This window comes from Cervus elaphus, chromosome 24, assembly GCF_910594005.1.
Source record: "Cervus elaphus chromosome 24, mCerEla1.1, whole genome shotgun sequence".
In the NCBI taxonomy this organism is placed as follows: Eukaryota; Metazoa; Chordata; class Mammalia; order Artiodactyla; family Cervidae; genus Cervus; species Cervus elaphus.
In genome coordinates, this window is record NC_057838.1 from 67,243,786 (window position 1) to 67,265,766 (window position 21,981).

The following is a 21,981-nucleotide window of genomic DNA, read 5'->3' on the forward strand; positions in this document are numbered from 1 at the left end:
CTTCTGCTGTTCTCCACATTGGTTGATTTGTCCTTCCTGTCTCCCCCTCCCACATTTTCCCCAAAGCTAGAGTGTTTTTAAGCAAGCAAATCCCAGACTCAATGTCCTGTCACCAGTAATTGCTTCAGCCTGCCATGCCAACGGATGACATTTTTACATAGCTGCTGTGCCAACATCATACCTCACAAAAATAACACTAACCTTTAAACAATCTAATATTTAGTCCATATTCAAGTTTCCCAGATTGTGTTAAAGATGTCTGTTGGCAATTCGTTTGTTAGAAGAGTGTTAACAAAATTCACTGGGCTCCGATTTCTAGAACTATGGCACTTCATAGGTTTTGCTTTCTGGAGGGCCTGTTTGGGGCAGAGACACAGGAAATGCATCCTGCCCCTTCTTAAAAGCTCCAGCTGTGTGGTGGACACAAAGTAGCTCACAGTAGGCCCTCAAGACGGCCCTGCAAGGTGATGCTGAGCAGGTGCTCCCATCGCTAGCCCCAGGACCCCCACTTCAGCTAAAAAAAAGTCCACTCTGATCTGATAGAATGCCTTAAATTTTACTTGTCAAGGGGATCTTTCTGCTATAAAAAAAAAAATTAAAAGCCACCTAAATTGAGTCTGAATCCCTTATTTTGCATTTGTCAGAGTGTCCTAGGGTGGATTTTTTCACCACTCACCCCCCTCTTTAAATTTGTTTGACATGTACACACTGTTTTATTTATTTATTTGTTTTTGGCTGTGCTGCATCTTCATTGCTCTGCGAGGGCTTTCTCTAGTTGCAGCGAGTGGGGGCTACTCTCTTGTGGCTGCTATTGCTAAGTTACTTCTGTCGTGTCCGACTCTGTGCGACCCCATTGACGGCAGCCCACCAGGCTCCCCGGTCCCTGAGATTCTTCAGGCAAGAACACCGGAGTGGGCTGCCATCTCCTTCTCCTTGTGGAGCACGGGCTTAATTACTCCGTGGCACGTGGAATCTTCCTGGACCAGGTATCGATTTCCCCTGCACTGACAGGCAGATTCTTTACCACTGAGCCACCAGGGAAGTCTGCCCACCCCCTTTTTCTAAAAAAAAAAAAAAAAAAAAAATTTAGCTCTTGTCTTTGTTTTTTAGAGGGGACATTGAGACACTGGCATCTGAGTCAGAGGGCTCTCAAGATGGCCAGGTCCAACTTCTGCCTTCAGCTGCAGAGGTTTTTCCATAGGCCCATTCCACAGTTGAAACAACTGAGGCCTGGAAGCCCAGGGTGAGTCAGGCTTAATCTAGATGTAGAAATATTTTCAACTCCATCTCAGATTGCATCAGGTACAGCCATTGTTTCTTAAAGAATATGGAATTGCAAAGGCCAGAGGCTACCTCTTCAAACATAGATTTAAATGACACATACAGGAGCTTCTAAGCTAGGTTAGGTTGGAGTTTCTCCATGGAGGAGTGAACAAAGTCCTGCCTTTGGAGTTGGGGAAACCTGGGTTCAAGTCCCGACTTAGACATATCTGTTATGTTGTTATAGCCACGCTTTCCGGGAAACAGACTCACTCAGAAGGACAATGCAGATAGTGAAGTGCAGTTTATTACACCGGTGGGCCCAAGGCAGAGTCTCCTCTTAGCCAAGGACCCCGTCCAGCATTTGTGAAGATCTTTTATACCCCATATGTATGTGTCCAAACCCACTATCCCAATTCCCTTGAGACTTACATAAACAAAGGAAGGGTAAATACAACCACAATAACCCCATCATTCACGTGTTATGTGTTCAAACAGTCAATAATCAATAAGCCCGCAGTTACATTCCAAATAGTTAATAACCGATAAGCCTGTGCTTACGTTCTGATAGATAGTGTCCGGAGGCAGGGGTGATTAGTGTCTGTTTTCTCTTCTTTAAGATTCCCCTGCCCAGAGGGGGGTCTTATCCTTCCGTTGTCATTCCCACAGGCGCTAAGCACAGAGTTCAGAGTCCACTGCCCAGAGGGGGGTCTTATCCTTCCATTGTCATTCCCACAGGCGCTAAGCACAGAGTTCAGAGTCCACTGGAGAGGTGGCCACGCACGATCAGCACAGACAGGCCTGAGATGGAGTCCAGGCCCTATGAATTCCTTCTTCAATGTCACCCTGAGCAGTCCTTTACTCCTCTGGTTCTCACTTGTCTCATCCATGAAATGGGGCAATAGTCCCTGTCTACAGCATTCACTTAAGAAATGTTGGAAAATGATTAACACAGACCCCGCCGTCAGAGACACCCATTTGGTGAGTAAATAAAAACTCACGTCAAGAACTGTGCTCGAGCTTCCCCGGTGGCTCAGTGATTAAGAATCCAGCTGCTGATGCAGGAGACACGGGTTTGATCCCTGAGCTGGGAAGATCCCACATGCCACAGAGCTGGCAAGCCCGGGTGTCACAAGTACTGAGCTTATGCTGTGGAACTCACACACTGCAACCACTGAAGCCTGAACGCCCTAGAGCCTGCGCTCCGAAACAAGAGGGGAAGCCACCGCAGCAAGAAGCCTGCACACCACAGCTAGAGAAAAAGCCGCGTGGCAACAAAGATCCAGCACAGGCAAATTAATTAATTAATTAATGACGATGAAAAAAAAAGAAAAAAGAACCAGGCTCCAGGGTGTTCATAGTAGGGGCACGTTCTCCACCGCCCCACACCCACAGGGCATCACTCTCAGACCAGACGCAGGAAGTCTTTGGGGAGCTCCCATCCGCCTGCGGGATCGCAGAGCTTCATTACGAGTGTGTCAAGGCCTAGGAAGGGCTGACTGTGTCCAGGCACCGCCCCGAACACTTCACACAAATAATCTCAGCATGGGCTGGGACAGCCGTCTCCCCCATTTTGACGGATATGGAGACCGAGGCCAAGCTGTCAAGCTGTGTAACTGTTGTCTGCAGAGTTCACGTGCCTGCTGAGTCAGGGGGCCCCCCACCCCGGCTGTCAATTCTGGAATGCAGGGAAGCCGGATGCCACCGCTCAGCTGCTGAGCTAGCTCCCCCGGACTGTCAGCCTTGTCCACAGGATGGTGGGAGGTTGTCCCATGAATCACTCCCCCGACATACACACAGCAGTGAGGTCACCTCAGCATGGAGCTAAGTTGGACTTCCTCATGCCTCTGGCAGCTCTGTTGTGGCCCTGGAGATCCGCCCATGGCAGAGAGGTGGGAAATGCCCCGAGGTCCTCCCTCCATCCTTTCGGAGGTCAACTCTTACGTGCTCGGAGAGGGGAAGTACCCTCACCTGGGCCTGCTCTGTACTGTGTGGTCACTCCATTGTGAGGGACGGGATGTCACTCCGTTTTTTTTTCAACCCCATCGACTGTGGCCTGCCAGGCTCCTCTGTCCATGGAATTTTCCAGGCAAGAATACTGCAGGTTGCCCCTTCCTTCTCCAGGGGATCTTCCCTACCCCGGGATCGAACCTGTGTCTTCTGCTTGGCAGGCAGTTTCTTTACCACTGAACCACCTGGAACGAGAAGATAGTAAACACAAGGTATTGACTGGGTCTTACGAACAGTACTACGTGCCAGTCACTGAAACCTTTCAGTGGTAGGAAGTATAATGTAGTCCATTGGTTCTTAAATGTGAGCAAGCACCAGAATCACCCAGCGTGTTGGGTGGCTAAAATGCAAATTGCAGTTCCCTACTCCAGAGTTTCTGATTCACTAGGACTAGGATAGGACTCAAGAGTTTGCTTTTCTAAAAAGGTTACAGGTGATGCTGATATTGCTGGTCCAGGGACCACATTTTTGAGGACAACTGATTAGTTCAACTTCCTTCCCCTTGCTTAATGGTGGTTCTCAAGTTTATTTTTCCAGGGACGGAGATCTCATTGCCTAGTCCATCAACCTATCTCATTTCTAGATAGTTTCTACTGTGAAGATATGACTTGTGTGTGTCTTTGTGTTGAGATGAAAACTAACCTTCTTGGCTCTCTCCTGGCCAATTCTCTCTGCCTCTGGACTGCATGGTCTCACCAGAAAGCAGCAATTAGAGGGGAGAGGAGACTTGCAATTAGACCAAAGTTCTCCCTCACCTTCACAGTCCAGAGCCACCAAGCCCTCTCAATTTTCCCCTCTGATTTAGAAGTGTCCAATAGGAATATATTGTGAGGAAATTCCCTGGTGGTCCAGTGGTTAGGACTCTGTGCTCTCATGGCTGAGGGCCTGGGTTTGATCCCTGGTTGGGGAACTAAGATCCCACAAGCTGCATAACCAAAAACCCCAAAACAAATACACACACACACACACACGTATGTATTCACTATATGTGTATATATGGATGTATATATTATATAATTATATAAATAATATATTAAAATATAATATATTATATTCTAACATTATATATAAACATATTATCTATATTATATTATATATAATAGCTATTATAATAATATAGATATTATATGTTATATATGTATGATACACCTATAATATATAATAATATATAATATAATATATTAGCATTATATTATAATATATACACTATATTATTATAATATATAATCAATACATTATAATATATAAATATATAAATATATTTACATAAATATATAAATATATTTACATAAATATATAAAAATATAAATTATATATATAACATATATAAAATATATAATATATATTGATAATATCTACATAGATAATATATATAAATATATATAGATATAATATATATATAATATATAATATATAATATATAGATATAATATATATCTATAAAATAATATAGATATTATTTTATATATAATATACTGTATATATTATATTATATATTATAAGATATTTATATATTAAAGGATATTTATAAATATATAAATGTATATTTGTATATTATAATATATTATATATTAAATACATTATAATATATAATATAATATATAATTATTAATATAATATAATATATTATATTGTATAAAATATATTATATATAAATTTATAACAAATAAATATATAATTTATTTGTTATAGATTTATAATATATATTACATATTATATAATTATAATTGTATCATATATATTATTTTATATAATAATATTGTTATATTGACATATATTTTATAATATTATATATTATAATATATATTACAATATTATAATATATAATATGTCAATATAATATATATAATATACATCAATATATCAATATAATATAATACATAGAAATGTATATATTTATATAAATATATAAAATGTATAAATTATATATATATAATATATAATTACATATATACTATAATTAATATATAAATAATATAATATTAATAATTAATATATAATTATACTATATATTTTACACTCATAATACATCTCAACTGTGCCCAGCCACATTTCAAAGGCTCCAAAACCACACATGGCTTGTGGCCACTGTTTTGCACAGTGCAGTGCCCCTGTCCCTAGTCCTCTGTACGCCGCCACTGCTCCAGCTCACCAGGATCCTGCCCCTCGTGTTTTGCCGCCCAGTCCACAATAAGGCAGCCAAATCATTGGTCTGAAACATGAGATTTGATCGTATCCCCATCACCCTCAGGATAACGCCTGATCTCCTTGATGTGGCTTCCAAGTCCTCTCTCTCTTTCCCTTCTCCCCTCCTCTAGCCCCCAAGTCCCCCACTCTCCCACTTTACTGAATTCATTTGCAGATCCTCAACACAATACTGCCTCTTACCTCTAAACCTTTGCACCGTTGGAATGCATCTTGGGCTACCCTTTCAGGTCACTCTCTCATTCAACAAAATTTATCAAGTGCCTACTATGTGTTGGACACTGTTCCAGATCTTGAAACTAACAAATACATAAGAAGGAAGTATACATAACAAGAAAATAGCATGTCTGATGGTGAGCAGTAAAGTAGGATGCAAGGGAAAGATGGTGCTGGTGGTTACTATAATATACAGGGTGGCCAGGGAAGGCTTCTTGGGAACGGTGACATTTGGGTAGAGAGACCTAAAAAAGTGAGGGAAGGAGCAAGGTGGCTGTCTGGGAACAGCACTCTAGGCAGAGGGAACAGCCAGGGCAAAGGCCCTGAGGAGGGAGGGCCTAACCGGAGTGTTTGGGGCACATTCCTGGGTGGCTGGGGCAGAGTGAGAGAGGATGTCATAGGAATTGATGTCAGAGAGGGCAAGGAGTCGGCGGCACATTGTACAGGGCTGTGTAAGAACAGAAGTTAGTAAGGGGGGAGTCCTGGGAGGGTGCTGAGCAGAGAGGGGACGTGAGCTGACTTGGGTTTTAACCAGATCCCTCTGGCTGCCCTGATGAGAACAGATAGTGGGTGGTGGACAGGAGCAAAGAGACTAATGGATACCAGGGTGGTTGCAAGAAGATGGCATGAAGAGGCTGGATTCAGAATATGTTGAAAGTAGGGCCAACAGAGTTTTCCAGAGACGTCAGAACCAGAGTATGAGAGAGCAAAGAGTCAAGGATGATTCCAAGGATGACTCCTGAGCTTAGATGATTCCTCTTCCAGGAAGCCCTCCTGGGAACCCCCAGCTGCCTGGGCCTTGCCTTCATGGAGATTGTCATGGCATGTCTCCCTCAGGGTGCTACCCAGGGCAGGGTAGGACTTGTTTACTGTCCTTCTTCCAGAGTGTTTGAGAGGTGAGTGAGAAAGGCAGGTTGAGCTGGGGTTAATTCTGGCCTCAACTTTGAGAGGTCAGTCCCCGCCCCCCACCCATTTGGGACCCACAAGTCAGTAGATATTCTAGCCTTTGCCTGGTTTCCTCACCACTGGAGGGCATTGCCAGTCCCACTCACAGGAGTCTCTCAAGGCAACACTGAGCCTAAGGCCTCCTCTTCTGCTGCCAGCCTAACCTCCGTCCTCCGGGGGAGCATCAGGTTGGCCCACATGGCTGTGCCCTGAGTCAGCCTCAGCCATGGCAGGGAGGAGGCGGCCCTAGGACGCAGCTTGACACAGCCAGAGTGGTGCAACAGGCCCTGAAGTCAGACGGCATGGCCATGGCCCCGGCGGGAGGAGACAGGGGTCTCGGGGTGCAGCTGCCCCATCTACCCTCCTGGCACATCGGGGTAAGAGTCAGGTCAGACAGGAAGGCCGGGGGCCGACAGCACCGCAGGAAGGAATGCCACGCCGGTGAGCGTGTGAACCTGGGGCCCCCAGCACAGGGTCAGGCCCCGCCCCTGCCCAGCGTCAGGCCCGCCCCTTCGCCAGGGGGCGGGGCCACCTCTCCGCCCCCCTCCCCCGCCCCTCCGCCGGCACCCGCAGTCCACGCTCGCCTCGCCTCCAGCGCGCACCTGCCTCCGGAGCTCAGGTAAGGGCCACGGGGCGCCTGAGGGGCGGGGTGGGGGGATTTTTTTCGGAGTTTTGGGGAGAAAGAAGCTCTTCAGCAGGCCTGACATTCTGTGGTTCCCGGCGGACCTGAATTTGAGTCCCACTCAGTGGTTTCTTAGTCAGATGAGCGCCTCCGTCTCCTCTGGAGAGTCAGTGGAGAATGAAGTTCTCCCCGGTGCTGGGAGGGTCCCGCCGGTCCACTCCGGGTCTGTCGCTAACTTGCTCTGCGGGGCCTTCAGAAACCTTACGACCTCAGCTTCCCCATTTGTGAGGTGAAGGCTCTGACTAACTCTCGGAAGGCTTTGCCCCCCTCCGCCCTCGTGGGACCCACAGCTTTGGCGGGTGTTTTCTCACACACGCCCTCCCCTTCCCCGCAGAAGCTGCCCTGGCCTCGAGGCTCGAAGGCATCTTTGAGGAAAAAGTACTGAACGGAGAGCTGGGGGAGGGGGGAGCCCCGCTGCTGTCAGAAGCTCAACGGGGCGGGGGAGGGCCGGGGGTGCGGCCGAGAGGGAGCCCCAGTCTCCTCATCTGTGCGTAGAGCATCCTGGCTTCTCTCCTGGGAGTCGGCTTTTGGGCCGGAAGCCAGCCCATTTTTCCTTTCACTGGGGACGGGAAAGATTATGGTCTGGGGCTTATCATTTTGACCTGGTTTGTTTAGAAACTGAGAGAAAAGTCACGTCAGGAGGGTGTGTTTGTCCTGTTTGGAGTCCAAGCAGATCTATACTAATGAACCCCCTCCTTTCTCCCCGTCTCCCTGAATTTGGGCTGGCGCAGCCTTCTGAAAAACTAGGGTCCTTGTGCTTTGAGATAGTTGCCAGGTCACCCTCTTAGGGCACCGTCTCCCACGTGATGGCCACATACCAGGACTGGGGACCCTGCTGGTCATCGCTGATGAAGGCCTTCTTTCATTTTCATAACAGCTCTATGTGGGAAGTTCTCTTTTTTCAAAAAAAAAATTAAATAACTTTATGGAGATATCATTCACATGCCATAAAATTCACCTTTTTTAAAGTGTGCACATCAGTGGTTTTCAGTTTATTCACCAAGTTGTGAAGAAAGTGTGTTTCAGTTTATTCACCACTGTCTAATTTAGAACATTTTTATCCTCCCCAAATAAACCCCATACCCTCTAGCAGTCACTCGCCTTGTCCCCTTCTCCCTGGCAACCACTAATCCACTTGCTGTTTCTATGGATCTGCTTATTCTGGACATTTCATGTAAATGGAATCATACAATAGGGGCTCTCTTCTGACTGGCTTCTTTCTCTGAGCATAATGTTTTCAAGGTTTATGCATGTTTTAGCGTGTGTCAGCACTTCATTCCTCACTATAGTTGAAGAATCTTGTATTGTATGATGATATCACGTCTGGTTTATTCATCCATCAGTTGATGGACATTTGGGTTGTTGCCACTTTTTGGCTATTATGAATAATGCTGCTGTGGACATTCATGTACAAGTCATTGTGTGTACATAGGCTGTCAATTCTCTTGGATATAATACAGAGGACTCGCTGGGTCCTATGGTGAAACTGTGTGTAACATAGTGAGGAATTCAAACTGTTTTCCAAACTAGCTGCACCATTTTACATTCCCACCAACAATATGTCAGGTCTCCAAATTTTCCACATCCTCCCCAAAACTTGTTGTTTGTATTTCATATTTTAGCCATCCTGGCAGGTGTGAAGTGGTATCTCATTGTGGTTTTGATTTTCACTTCTATAATAACTAATGATGTCAAGCATCTTTCCATATGCTGTTGTCAATTTGTACATCTTCTTTAGAGAAATGTCTGTTGAAAGCCTTTGGCTATCTTGAAATTGGGTTGTCATGTTATTGTTGAGTTGTAGATGTGCCTGTTCCAGGGGAAATTCTGAGGCTCTGAGACTGGGGGAGACTTGCAGTGATCTCACAGTTAGTGGTCTGTAGAAGTGGGAAGTGAGTCCGGGTCTGTCCAACATTCAAGAGGCAGCAAGCTCTTTCTCCTGCTCTGGATGCCTTTTGTCTGGTCTTTGCTGTTGCCAATTGTGTGTGTGTGTGTGTGTGTGTGTGTGTGAGAGAGAGAGAGAGAAAGAGAGAGAGAGAATGTGAGATACTGCTGGGAAAAGATAAAAAGAGAGAGAGAGAAGACAGAGAAACTGAGAGCATCTGGGATGAGAGAATGAGAAAGAGGAGCCTGACCTAGCTCTGGCTGTTTAATAAGACACCCACCTTGGAGGGTCAGAGCCATGGAAAATCTTTTCAGTTTTTGGTTTCTTCCCATTAATTTTCAAACATTGTGGTTGTTGTTGTGAACCTCAAAAAAGTTTACTTGGGAGCACAGTTCTCACTAATTTTTTTGTTCCTAAATCTGAAACAAGTCTAATTAGACCCCCAACCTAAACAAGGAATAGCATCCCCTAGTGTCTAGCTGGGCCTAAGAATCCGGAGCAGTGTTCATCAGACTTTTTGATAATGCCCTCTGCCCAAGAAAAATGTTTAGGCACCCCCAACACATATATATATTTATAGATTTAGAAATTATATACAAGTTGTTGTTGTTGTTCAGTTGCTCAGTCGTGTCCATCTCTTTGCCCCATAGACTGCAGTACACCAGGCTTCCCTGTCCTTCACTATCTCCTGGAATTTCCTCCAAGTTCACATCCATTGAGTCAGTGATACTATCTAACCATCTCATCCTCTGTTGCCCCTTTCTCCTTTTGCCTTCAATCTTTTCCAGCATGAGGGTCTTTTCCAATGAGTCAGCTCTTTGCTTTAGATAGCCAAAGTATTGGAACTTCAACTTCAGCATCAGTCTTTCCAATGAATATTCTCAGGGTTGATTTCCTTTACCATTAACTCGTTTGATCTCCTTGCAGTCCAAGGGACTCTAAACAGTCTTCTTCTCTAGCACCACAATTCAAAAGCATCAATTCTTCAGCACTCAGCCTTCTTTATGTTTCAACTCTCACATCCATATGTGACTACTAGAAAAACCATAACTTTGACTATACTGAACTTTGTTGGCAAAGTGATGTCTCTGCTTTTTAATACGCTGTCTAGGTTTGTCATATACAGGTACTGCAACCATTAGTTAATATCTCAAGATATTAACCATTAGTTAATATCTCTGAATATACTATACTATATTATACAGAGTGACTTTCCATCACCAACAATAGTGAATGGAAGTTCACTTTTCAAGGAGTTTTCTTATTATGATTTCAGTCAGCAACAGTATATGTGTGTGAGATCCTGTTCATTATTTTCAACATTAGGGTGCCTGCTATAGGACTTGAACTAGGAGCAGTGGTGGGTCTCTTCCACACTTTTCCTGTGTCTGGCTTGTACTTTCTGGATTAGCACTGTCTCCTTCCGTGGTTTCTTGACAGGGACTCTTTGAAGCCACTCGTCCACACTACAGGGGCTGATTCAGTTAAAGCTGCGTTGTGTGATCCTAACCCACCACCACGACACGGCAGTATAGGGCAACATAGGGCAATAGGCTGACCATGGAGGGATGGAAGATGTGGCCACAGCAGACCTGTCTGCACTGTGGGCTTCCCTACTGGCCTCTAGGGACCCCACTTAGTGGACATGGCGTTGGGTGTCTGATATATGGCCAAGGGTGCACATCAGAGTTGAACTATGTACTCTTAACTATTTTTAGCTAAAAGTGAAGTAGAAGTAGGGCTTCACTGGTGACTCAGTGGTGAAGAATCCATCTGCCAATGCAGGAGACACAGGTTCGATCCCTGATCTGGGAAGATTCCATATGCTTCATTGCAACTAAGCCCTATTGAGCCTGTGGTTGAGAGTCTGGAAGTCACAGTTACTGAAGCCTGTGTACCTTATAGCCTGTACTCTGCAACAAGAAAAGCCACTGCAATACGAAGCCTGTGTGCCACAACTAGAGAGTAGCCTCCACTTGCTGCAACTGGAAAAAAGCCTGCACAGCAACAAAGAGCCAGCAAAGCCAAGAATAGATAAATTAAATTTTTTAAAACTTAAGTAGTAATAGATGAACTGATATGTCCTTCCTGTGCTTTGGAGATTATTATTTGAGAGACTAACAGGTTTTGAGCTAAGGACATCTAAGCCCACCACTGCCACGCTTCAGCTTGCCACCTCTCATGTGGGGTGCTCGTGACCACCTGAAGCAGCTATCATTTTTAGACAGTTCTTCCATATATTGAGCTGGCATCTGCCTTGGTGACTCCCTAAGATCCTGACTGCTCCCTCTGAGCTCACAGTCCCACCTGGGCCCCCTATCTTGGAGGAGCCCTGCAGAGACCTGGGGACAATGACCAGGTCTGTTTATGCAGTGCTCATCCTTAGGCTGAGCAAGTCAGACATGGCTGAGCGACTAACACACCCGGTCCTTCATCCAGTTCTCTTGGATGTAGTTTCCTCACCGTCCTCATCCTCTGAATTATCTTGATTTGTCCAGACTCTCTTCTGTTCAAGACCCAAGATTGAGCCTTAAGATAGGAGATGGTAATGTAGAGGTCACCTTTCTCACCATGGTCTCTGTGCTTCTATTAATATAAACAAAGGCTGTGTTATCTTTGCTTTGTCATGTCCAACTCTGCAACCCCATGGACTGCAGCATGCCAGGCTTCCCTGTCCTCCACTATCTCCTGGAGTTTGCTCAAACTCATGTCTGTTCAGTCAATAATGCCACCCAGCCATCTCATCCTCTGTTGACCCCTTCTTCTTTTACCTTCAGTCTTTCCCAGCATCAGGGTCTTTTCTAGTAGTGAGATCATTTTACCGTGTACTGTCTTATCCACAGCCCCAGGTGAGCTCCAAATCCCTCAGTGAGTGACATTATTTTCTGTGTCAGAGATGAGAAAAAAGGGCCTAGAGAAGAGAAGCAATGTGCCCAGGGGTTGGTGGCAGGGCCCAGCCAGGCCCTCAGTCTCACAACAGCTGACTCAGTTTCCTCCCAACCCCTGCCCTGCGGGCACCAAGAGAATTTTCCACCCATACCATGGGATCCGGAGCTCTGAAAACACCATTTCTGTTCCAAGCCCCTGCTTGCCAGGGTCTGTTCCTAATTCATTCCGTTCCCCAACTGTCGTGCTTGAAGGGCGGACAAAACCCTGGACGCCAGAAGTTGACACTGTCCAGATTAGCCAGTGGGAGTGCCCTGGCCTGGATGCCAGGATGAAAAGACTGGCCCCAGTCATGGCAGGGATTGGAGCAGATGACATTTTCCAACACTGTGCCAAAAGACATGGAGCCACATTCTAGGAGAAAAGACTGTGCTCTTGTGTAGTCTTAGAAAGGATCAGATTAACTAGACTGAAAGAGCTTTCTCTCCTGCAGGCCTTCTCAGAGCCTTTCATATACAACTGCACCTTGTGCAGCTCCTATTGGAGCCTACGGAAAGCAGCATTGCCCAAACTTCTTTGAAGATAAAATCCATTTTTTCTTGGAGTATTTTAAGGGCCCCATTAGATGCCATTTTGTAACTTACTTTTAGAATGTACTGTTCTGGGCCTTTAGGCACGTCATATCAACCCTGAGTGCCTTTGCTGATTGAGTGGATGAACCTTGAAGGCTTTAACAGAAGCAGAACATTAGTTTCCTAGAATGTCAGAGCTGGAAGAACCTTGTAGTGTGCAACTTTTATGTATGAGGGAACAGAAACCCAGGGCAACCCAGCAACTTGTTTGGAAGAAGGAGGCCAGATGCAGGTAAGCCTGTTGGGAGATGATCATAACATTCAGGGGAGAGATTCTGGCTATCTGAGTGGACCACAGTCTGCCTAGCATGTGTTGCCTTTGTTAAAGATACAGATTTCTCTGAGCTGCACCCTATCCCTAACCTTGCTCTGAACATCAGACCCTCAGAGTGAGGGAGTTGGGGGATCTGCACTACCAACAGTGCCCCCCAGGGACATCTGACCATTAGCCAAGTTTGGGAGATGTTGAGCATGGGGAAGGAAGGGGAAACTCTCATTTACTGGGTGACAGTATTCTGGGCTTGTTGTGGGCATGATATCCTTCAATCCCCACAACACTTGGGGGGAGAGATATTAATACCCCATTTACAGAAGCTGAGCAGCAAAGGGACAGGGATGGGTACACAATAACGACTGGCTCCAAAGCCTTCACTGCCCTTGTAGGATCTCTTGGGAAGAAGGCAGTGGGAGTGGAGAAACCAGTTCCTCTTGAAGGTAAAATCGGACAGGCTTGGGCTTTGGCTGGCCAGAGAGGAAGGAGCTGGGTCATCCTTCCTGCGTTTGGAGCTTGAGGGCCCAGAAGGATGATGGAGTCAGAGAAGCTCGGAAGGAAGATGTTTGGCTTCTGAAAGCTCTGGGCTGAGCCAGGCACTGGGTCGGGGGAAGAATGTGGTAGGCAGAGTGATGATCCCCAAAGATGCTTGTGTTCTAATCTCTGGAATCTGAGACCCTGTTAGTTTATGTGGCAAAGGGGAATAACATTGCACATGGAATTGAGGTTGCTCATCTGCTAACCTTAACATATGGGATGATCATGGGTGGTCTGAGTGGGGCCCAGTGTCATCACAAGAGTCCCTAAGGGTGGAAGAGGGAGGCTGAAGAGGTCAGAACAGTGCAGCGTGAGGACTTGCCCTGACATTGCTGGCTTTGAAAATGGAAGAAGAGCCACTAGCCAAGGAATGTGAGTGGCCTATAGAAGCTGGACAAAGTCGGAGCCGGGAGAGGAAGGAGAAAAAGCAGCAGCAAGGAAATGGGTGTTCCCCTTGGGCCTCCAGAAAGGCAGGCAGCCCAGTGGACAACTTGATTTTAGCCTGGTGAACCAGTGCTAGACTTCCAGCCTACAGAATGGTGAGATGCTAACCATGGGTTGCTTCCAGCCACTGAGTTTGTGGGAGTTTGTTACAGAAGCAATAGAAAACCAGACAGGAGCTGAACCAGCTCCAGGATGGTCTCTGTTCTCAGCAAGTGTACAGGTCTCGAGGGCAAGGTCTTTAAGACAACTGGCTTGGATGGTTACCATGATGGGGAGACCCAGGAGGTCCCCAACCCAGCCTGGAGTTGTGACAAAATACCTCATATGGTGTGGGGGTCTCAGGGGCCCTGCCCATCCCACCCTGGCCCAGCCACCCCGGCAAGCCCCACTTTGCTCTGCCTACCCTTTCAGAACAAACCCCCCGAACCTCCCCCACCACCCCGCCACACACACACACACACACACACACACACACACACACACACACACACACTTGTCTCAACTCAAGTGCTTTGGCTGCAAGTAACAGAAACCACCTCAGGCTACCATAAAAGGGCTTCTTTGGGAGGATATGGGTGTCTCACAGAACAGAGGGTGCATGTGAGGAAGCTGACCACGGAGAAGATGGTACCCAGGAGCAGAAACGAGAGGGCCCTGTGGCAAGGCAGAGCAGCGCCAGCTGATTGAGAGCTCTGTGTCACTCATGCTCGTCACAAGTCAAATCCCTGGGAGGAAGAGGCTGAGAGTCTAGCCTGGGTGGAGGGCAGTCACCCCTCAAGAACCCCCACATGCTTGTCCTGGAGCTGCGTCTGCCTGGAGGGATGTGATTGACGTTAGGGCGTGGGCTTGTCTGGGGTGACTTGAGCAGCCAGAGGAGATCATCCAGGGCTGTGACTTGCTCCTGGGCTAAGACTAGCAGGCGTGAGGTAAGATCTTGAGTACTGAGAATGCCCTGTTAGTCCAGTGGTTAAGACTTTGTGCTTCTGCTACAAGGGGTGTGGGTTTGATCCCTGTTTGGGGAACTGACATCCCTCAAGCCGTACCTCTGGGATCACACCATGTGCTCTCGCCTGTCACCAGAAGGGGCTTTGACGCCAGGTGGGCCAGAACAGTCCACCCCTCTGTTGGCTGTGTTCCCCTCCCAGCTGTTATTTCTGCTCCCAGCATCCCTTCAATCCCATCTCCTGCCCTGTGCATGTTTAACTGAGCTGGCCCACCATTGGTGGCCCCAAGGCACGACGTTACAGTCCACCTGCGGAAAAAGTTGGTCATTAGCTGAGCTTTCAAGGCCCAGGATTCCCCAACCTCATGGGATTCCTACCCCATCACCTCCCCGCTGCCGCCCACCCCTTCCACTCAACCTTCCTCCCACTCTGGCCATTATTGCAAATCCAACTGCAGGGACCTCCCTGGTGCTCCAGTGGCTAAGACTCCATGCTCCCCATGTAGGGGCCAGGATTCAATCTCTGGTCAGGGAACTAGATCCCATAGGCCGCAACTAAAGAACCCGCGTGCTGCCATGAAGATTGAACATCCTGTGTGCTGCATCTAAGACCTGGCACAGACAAATAAATAAAGACTTTTAAAAAATCCAACTCAGTCTTAGTCAGCCCTCTCCTCCAAGGTGGGACACCTGAGGAAGATAAGCAACCCGTGAATTGGGAGACAGGGTTCTGGAGCCAGCCTTGCCCCTGAATCGCTATGTAATCCTGTGCAAGTTCCTCTCCATTCCCAGTTTCCCCATCTGTTAGCTCAGACACCGATGCCCCACCCTAGCTGGGCGGGGAAGGCGATGCCCCACCCTAGCTGGGCGGGGAAGGCGCTGTGAAGCTGTAAAGGCTCCCCTTACTGTCCTTCCCACCCTTATAATAGCGGAAGCTTAGAAAATCTGGGCTGAACTGAAATGGAAATCCAGTTTAACAAAGCCTGTGGGTGCAGCGGCCCTGGCACCACCGGTGACTCAGCAGGGCTGGGGTTTGCAGAGGAAAATGCTAAGTATTGCATGTCCTTGTTGGACCAGCCTCAGAATGAGGGCAGGCACCTGAACGAGAGAAGCCTGCAGGCCTCTAACCAGGACCGGGGAATGGGGCGTCATGTTAGGGAAGGGAATGGATGCGAGTCCATCTGTAAGCTGGGAGACCTTGAAGAAGTCATTTGTCTCTCTGAACCTCGGTTTCTTCCTGCATAAAATAAGAGTAGTGTGTGTGAAATGAGATCCTGGGTACTGGGAACTCCCTGGTAGTCCAGTGGTTAAGACTCCACGCTACTGCTACAGGGAGCATGGGTTTGATCCCTGTTCGCGGAACTGAGACCCCCTATGTCATGCCTCTGGGATCACACCATGTGCTCTCTCCTCTCTCTGCTTTCTTCTTCCTTCACTTCTCCTGTATCAACTCCCTGTGCTCCATCTTGGTTCAAAAGAGGTCATAGGCTGTGAACTTGACTTTCAGAAGCCCCTGGCATCAATCCCTCTGTTTGATGTCCCACCCCTAGTACACTGTCCTTTTGTTTTAAGCCTCGCCCTGCACACTGATATAAGGGTTTTACACCTTTACAGTTCTGCTTATCCTTTCTTATTGAGGAATATGGGCCAAGGAGGGATGAGTAAGGACATAAAGAGGAGAAACAGGGCTCCCTCAGGTCCTGCCTCCATGAGCGTTCTGTTTCCCCTCCTGTCCATTTCAGTGTCCTGAAAACTGGTTGAGGAAGTTCCTTGGGTTCTGGGGACACTTGCTCAGGGCTCCAGTGGGCTAAGTGTCAATAGAAGCCAAGCTGGTGTCGTTTGCATAACACTCCAATGACTGTCAGTGGCTTCTTTCCCTCTGCTAATGACAGAGGCCTGGGAAGAGCTGCCGGCATCAACATGGACTAAGCAACTACCCTTGCTCAACCACTTACTAGCTCCCCGGTCAAGTTTCTTAGCCTCTCTTTGCCTCCAGGTTCTTACGTGTAAAGTGGGCACAAGCGTGGTGGGCCCTGATAGAGCTGTGGTGAGGCGGACGTGAGGCACATGTGTCGTGTGCTCAGATCCTTGCCTAACAGATAGGAAGCACTTGCTTGTTACTGTCTTCATCATCATCCATGTCATCATTTTTGTTTTCTGCCAGGCCTTGTGCAGGGCGCAGGTGACACAGAGATGAATCAGCTGTAATCCCTTCCCTGGCTGGTTAGTGATCTAGTGCAGGAGACTCACCCTGGGCGTGTCAGACCCTCTCCTAGGCCCTGAGCAGGGATCAGAAAGTGAATAGGAACAGTGGCTCCAGCAGTTGTGCAGCAAGTCAGGGCCTCGAGAAGGAAGATGCTGAAATAAGACACGGCTAGCGTAGGCTCAGGAGAGCAATGTGCCCCCTAGGCCTCCCCCAGATCGTGTCCTTCTTTGGAGCTGCTTCCTGCCAACTGTTTCCCATGTGGGCCAAGGCCCCTCGACTCTGTGCCTTTGTACACTGCTCCTTCTGGCCCCTCCAAGCTCTCCTTCAGCATTCCCTTCTTCAGGAGCTCTGACTGACCCTGGTGTGATTTGGCCCCTGGGTTCCCATGGGACTACCACCCCTCCTCCACCCCCACCCTCCATCTACTATGAAATACCTTGAAGACAAGGATACAACTTATTCACCATGGTATCCCTGGTTGCTAGCACATAATATGTACTGTGTACTAAGTTGCTCAGTTGTGTCTGACTCTTTGTGACCGTATGGATTGTGGCCTGCCAGGCTCCTCTGTCCATGGGATTTTCCAGCCCAGAATACTGGAGTGGGTTGCCATGCCCTCCTCCAGGGGATCTTCCCAACCCGGGGATCAAACTCGTGTCTCTTATGTTTTCTGCATTGGCAGGCGGGTTCTTTACCTCTAGTGCCATCACCCTAGCCTAAGCAAACAGTCAATACTCAATTAATGTATGAAGGTAGGGGAGGAAAATATATCAGTCAGAATTGTTTTCAGCTACAAATGTTGAGACTCCTGACTAACGAGGCTTAAATAAAACAGGGTTTGTTTTTCTTAAATAACTAGAAAGCAGGCTGCTGCTGTCAAGGGCTCAGCAGCTCAATGTCCCTGCATTAACTTTGGGTTTCCCTCAAGGTCACAGAATTGCCACTGTGGCTCCTGCCATCACATTCGAGAAAGAAAGGAGAGGCAAGACACAGCACCAGTACTGTTGGCCTCTTTTGTCAGGAGAAGCAAAACTCCTTCCCAAAATCCCATCAGACTTTTCACTTCTTTTTGGCCAAAACTGGATCATATGGCCACTCCCCACAGGGGAAACAAGTATCTACTTGTTGCATGCTTGCATGCTAAGTCACTTCAGTTCAGTTCAGTTCAGTCACTCAGTCGTGTCTGACTCTCTGTGACCCCATGGATTGCAGCACACCAGGCTTGCCTGTCCATCACCAGCTCCCAGAGCTTGCTCAAACTCATGTCCATCAAGTCGGTGATGACATCCAACCATCTCATCCTCTGTCGTCCCCTTCTCCTCCCCCCTTCAATCTTTCCCAGTGTCAGGGTCTTTTCCAGTGAGTCAGTTCTTTGCATCAGGAGGCCAAAGTATTGGACCTTCAGTGTCAGTATCAGTCCTTCCAATGAATATTCAGGACTGATTTCCTTTAGGATTAACTGGTTGGATTTCCTTGCTGTCCAAGGGACTCTCAAGAGTCTCTTCCAACACCACAGTTCAAAAGCATCAATTCTTCAGTACTCAGCTTTCTTTATGGTCCAACTCTCACATCCATACATGACTACTGGAAAAACCATAGTTTTGACTAGATGGACTTTGTTGGCAAAGTAATGTCTCTGCTTTTTAATATACTGCCTAAGTTTGTCATAGCTTTTCTTCCAAGGAGCAAGCATCTTTTAATTTCATGGCTGCAGTCACCATCTGCAGTGATTTTGAAGCCCAAGAAAATAAAGTCTGCCACTGTTACCATTGTTTCCCCATCTATTTGCCATGAAGTGTTGTGAGCAGATGCCGTGTTCTTTGTTTTTTGAATGTTGAGTATTAAGCCCTCTTTTTCACTTGCTTCAGTCATGTCCAACTCTATGACCCCACGGGCTGTAGCCTGACATGCTCCTCTGTCCATGGGATTCTGGACAGAGAATGGTACTGGGTACTGGGTACCCACTCCAGTACCTCCAGAATACTGGAGTGGGTTGCCATTCCCTCCTTCAGGGGAGCTTCCCAACCCAGGGGTCAAACCCCTGTCTCTTATGTCTCCTGCATTGGGAAATGGGTTCTTTATCACCAACACCACCTGTGAAACCCAAAGTGTTAGTTTCTCAGTCATGTCTGACTCTTTGAGACCCCATGGACTGTAGCCGGCCAAGCTCCTCTGAACATGGAATTCTCCAGGCAAGAATACTGGAGTGGGTTGCCACTTCCTTCTCTGGGGGAATCTTCCCAATCCAGAGTTTGAACCCAGGTCTCCCACATTGCAGGCAGATTCTTTACCATCTGAGCCACCAGGGAAGCCCATCTACTTGATATGGAGGAACAGAGTTCAGTTTTGTTAACAAGAAGGAAGTCCAGGGGTGATGGCAGGCAGAAGGATTAAGGGGATGGGGGTAAGGAGGGTGGTTTCTGGTTAGACCCCATCAGTAGAGGATTCATGAGCGAGGTGGTATTTGTGCTGTGCCTGGAAAGTCATGTACAATTTTGGCGACAAGAAAGACTGGCCTCAGTGGAGGTCTGGGGGCCTGCAAGTGTGAGTGTGCCCAAGGGCTACCACATGAGCAAGACAGCTAAAGCAGGCAAGAGGTAGGACCAGCTTGGCGAACTGTTGACATGTTTGGCATCATCCAGTAGCTCACTTGCCCACATACAGCTCTGAGTCTCTTCTTCCCCCTGAAATTCCACCATGAGAGATGATCTCAGCCTCTGAGATGTACTGGACACCTGCTCTGTACAAAGAATCCTCTTCAAAATATAGATACACCCCAGGGCTCATGGTCATCAGTCATTCATACCTAGATATCAGTTCATTTTATTGGCTAGTGACTTCCTAATGCTGAGCTGAATTCTGCCCTGAGAAATGGGAATTTTTATTCCAGAAAAGGGTAATGGAGCCTGGCGTCTAGGAGATGGGAGATGGGAGGGACTGGGGCTGGACCCCAAATGCCCAAGGGTCATAGGAGGTCTATGGAAGAGGGAACTCATGCCTATGGAGCCCTCCTTCGGGCAGGCACTGGCCGGCTTTCTTCTCTAAGGTGCTACCATCACAGTTCTAGAGGTAACTAGAACTTGGAGAAGGGGACCACCCGGCCAGGGTCATCCCGTGCACAAGTGATGGAAGTGAGGTTGAACCCTGCTCCACACAGCCCATGCCGTCTTCTTGCTGCCCGCATCATAGTAACGATTGTCATCTCAGCTGGCATTTATTCACTCCCTGCTCTATACCAGGCATTGTTCTGAGTGCTCTGTGGGTTTTAACTCATGCCATTCTCACAACAATACACTATGAGGTAAGCACTATTATTGTCCTCATTTTGCAGATGAGGAACCTAAGGTCCACAAGAAGTTAAGTCACTGGCCCGGAATCCCACAGCTACAAGGGTCAGGGTTCACACCCAGGCTGTCCAGCTCTGAGGCACGGGGAAAGATGCTGCCTTGTCTAGGTCTTGTAGTGGATTAAAAGTAGATTCTCTACCCAAGACAAACAAAACCCCCATGAATTCATAGGTACAGAAAAGAGATTGGTGGTTGCCAGAGGTGGAGGGTGGGTGGGAATGGATGAAGGGGGTCAAAAGCTACAAACTTCTAGTTATACAATAAAAAAGTTCTGGGAGTGTGATGTACAGCATGGAGGCTATTAGTTCAAAATACTCTGTTGCATATTGTAAAGTTGCTCAGGGGATAGACGTTAAAATTTCTCATCACAAGAGAAAATTTTTGTTTAACTACGTAAGGTGACAGAGGCTAACTGGACTTAGTGTGGTGATCATTTTACAGCATTTACAAACATAGAATCATTATGTTTTGCCCCTGAAACTAATATAATGTTATAGGAGCATTATACCTCAATAAAAATTTTTAATTAAATTGAAAAGAATTTTTAGGGCTTCCCGGTGGCTCAGTGATTAAGAATCCACTTGCCAACACAAGAGACTTGGATTTGATCCCTGGGTCGGGAAGATCCCCTGGAGAAGGAAATGGCAACCCACTCCAGTATTCTTGCCTGGAGAATCCCATGGACAAAGGAGGCTGGTGGGCTACAGTCCTTAGGGTCGCAGAGAATCAGACACAACTGAGTGATTAAACAACAACAAACATTTTTTAAAGAGTGCTTTCTCTTGGGGACTTCCCTGGTGGTCCAGGGGCTAAGGCTCCATGCTCCCAATGCAGGGGGCTCAGATTCTATCCCTGGTCAGGCAGGGAGCTAGATCCCACACACGGCAACCAAAGATCCCACGGGCCGCAAGTAAGACCCAGTGCAGCCAAATAAATAAAATACACATATTTTTAAAGTAGGTTCCGTTAAAAATAATAATAAAGTAGGTTCTGTAGACCAGCAGTTCCCAAGTAGGCATGATTTTTACCCCCAGGAGACACTTGGCAATGTGTGGTGACGTTTTGACTGTCACAACTGGGGCGGGGTGGGGTGCTCCCTGCATCTAGTGGGGAGGATGCTAAACGCCATACAACATGTACGCTGGCAAAGGAGCATTGGCCCCAAATGTGAGGAGTTTGGAGGTTGAGACCCGGGTCCAAGCTAGTCAGAGAGAAGTGAATCTACTCCTGTCAGAGTTGAATCCCTAGATTCAAACCTGGGAGGAGAAGAAATGGGGTGGGGTAGGGGTCTCCAGAACAAAGCCAGCACAGCTTGGCTAAGATGCTGTAACAAATACCGAATCCCAGTCTCAGAGAAGAGAGAAGCTGATTCCCTGTGCACGTGGTCAGCCAGAGGTAGGTCCAGGTGGGCAGGCAGCTCTAAGCCCAAGGCCTTGTGGGGCCCAGGTTCCTTTGCCTCATTGCTCAGGGCTTCCCTGGGGTGTTGACTTGGCTTGTGTGACGGAGGTTGGC

General features: G+C 47.4%; 1 protein-coding gene across 9 annotated transcripts in view; it reads left to right on the plus strand.

Moving 5' to 3' along the window:
* TMEM40 (transmembrane protein 40) overlaps positions 1 to 21,981 on the plus strand; it is a 44,271-nt gene that overhangs the window by 4,757 nt on the left and 17,533 nt on the right. Inside the window, exon 1 of one of the 9 annotated variants that reach the window (XM_043887003.1) lies at positions 7,155 to 7,255. The exons of 7 other annotated variants lie outside the window; for them this stretch is intronic. The gene's annotated coding sequence lies outside the window, so the exon portion shown is untranslated. Of the gene's footprint in view, positions 1 to 7,154; positions 7,256 to 21,981 lie in introns of those variants that run through there. One more of the 9 variants, XM_043887010.1, reaches the window with a different exon arrangement.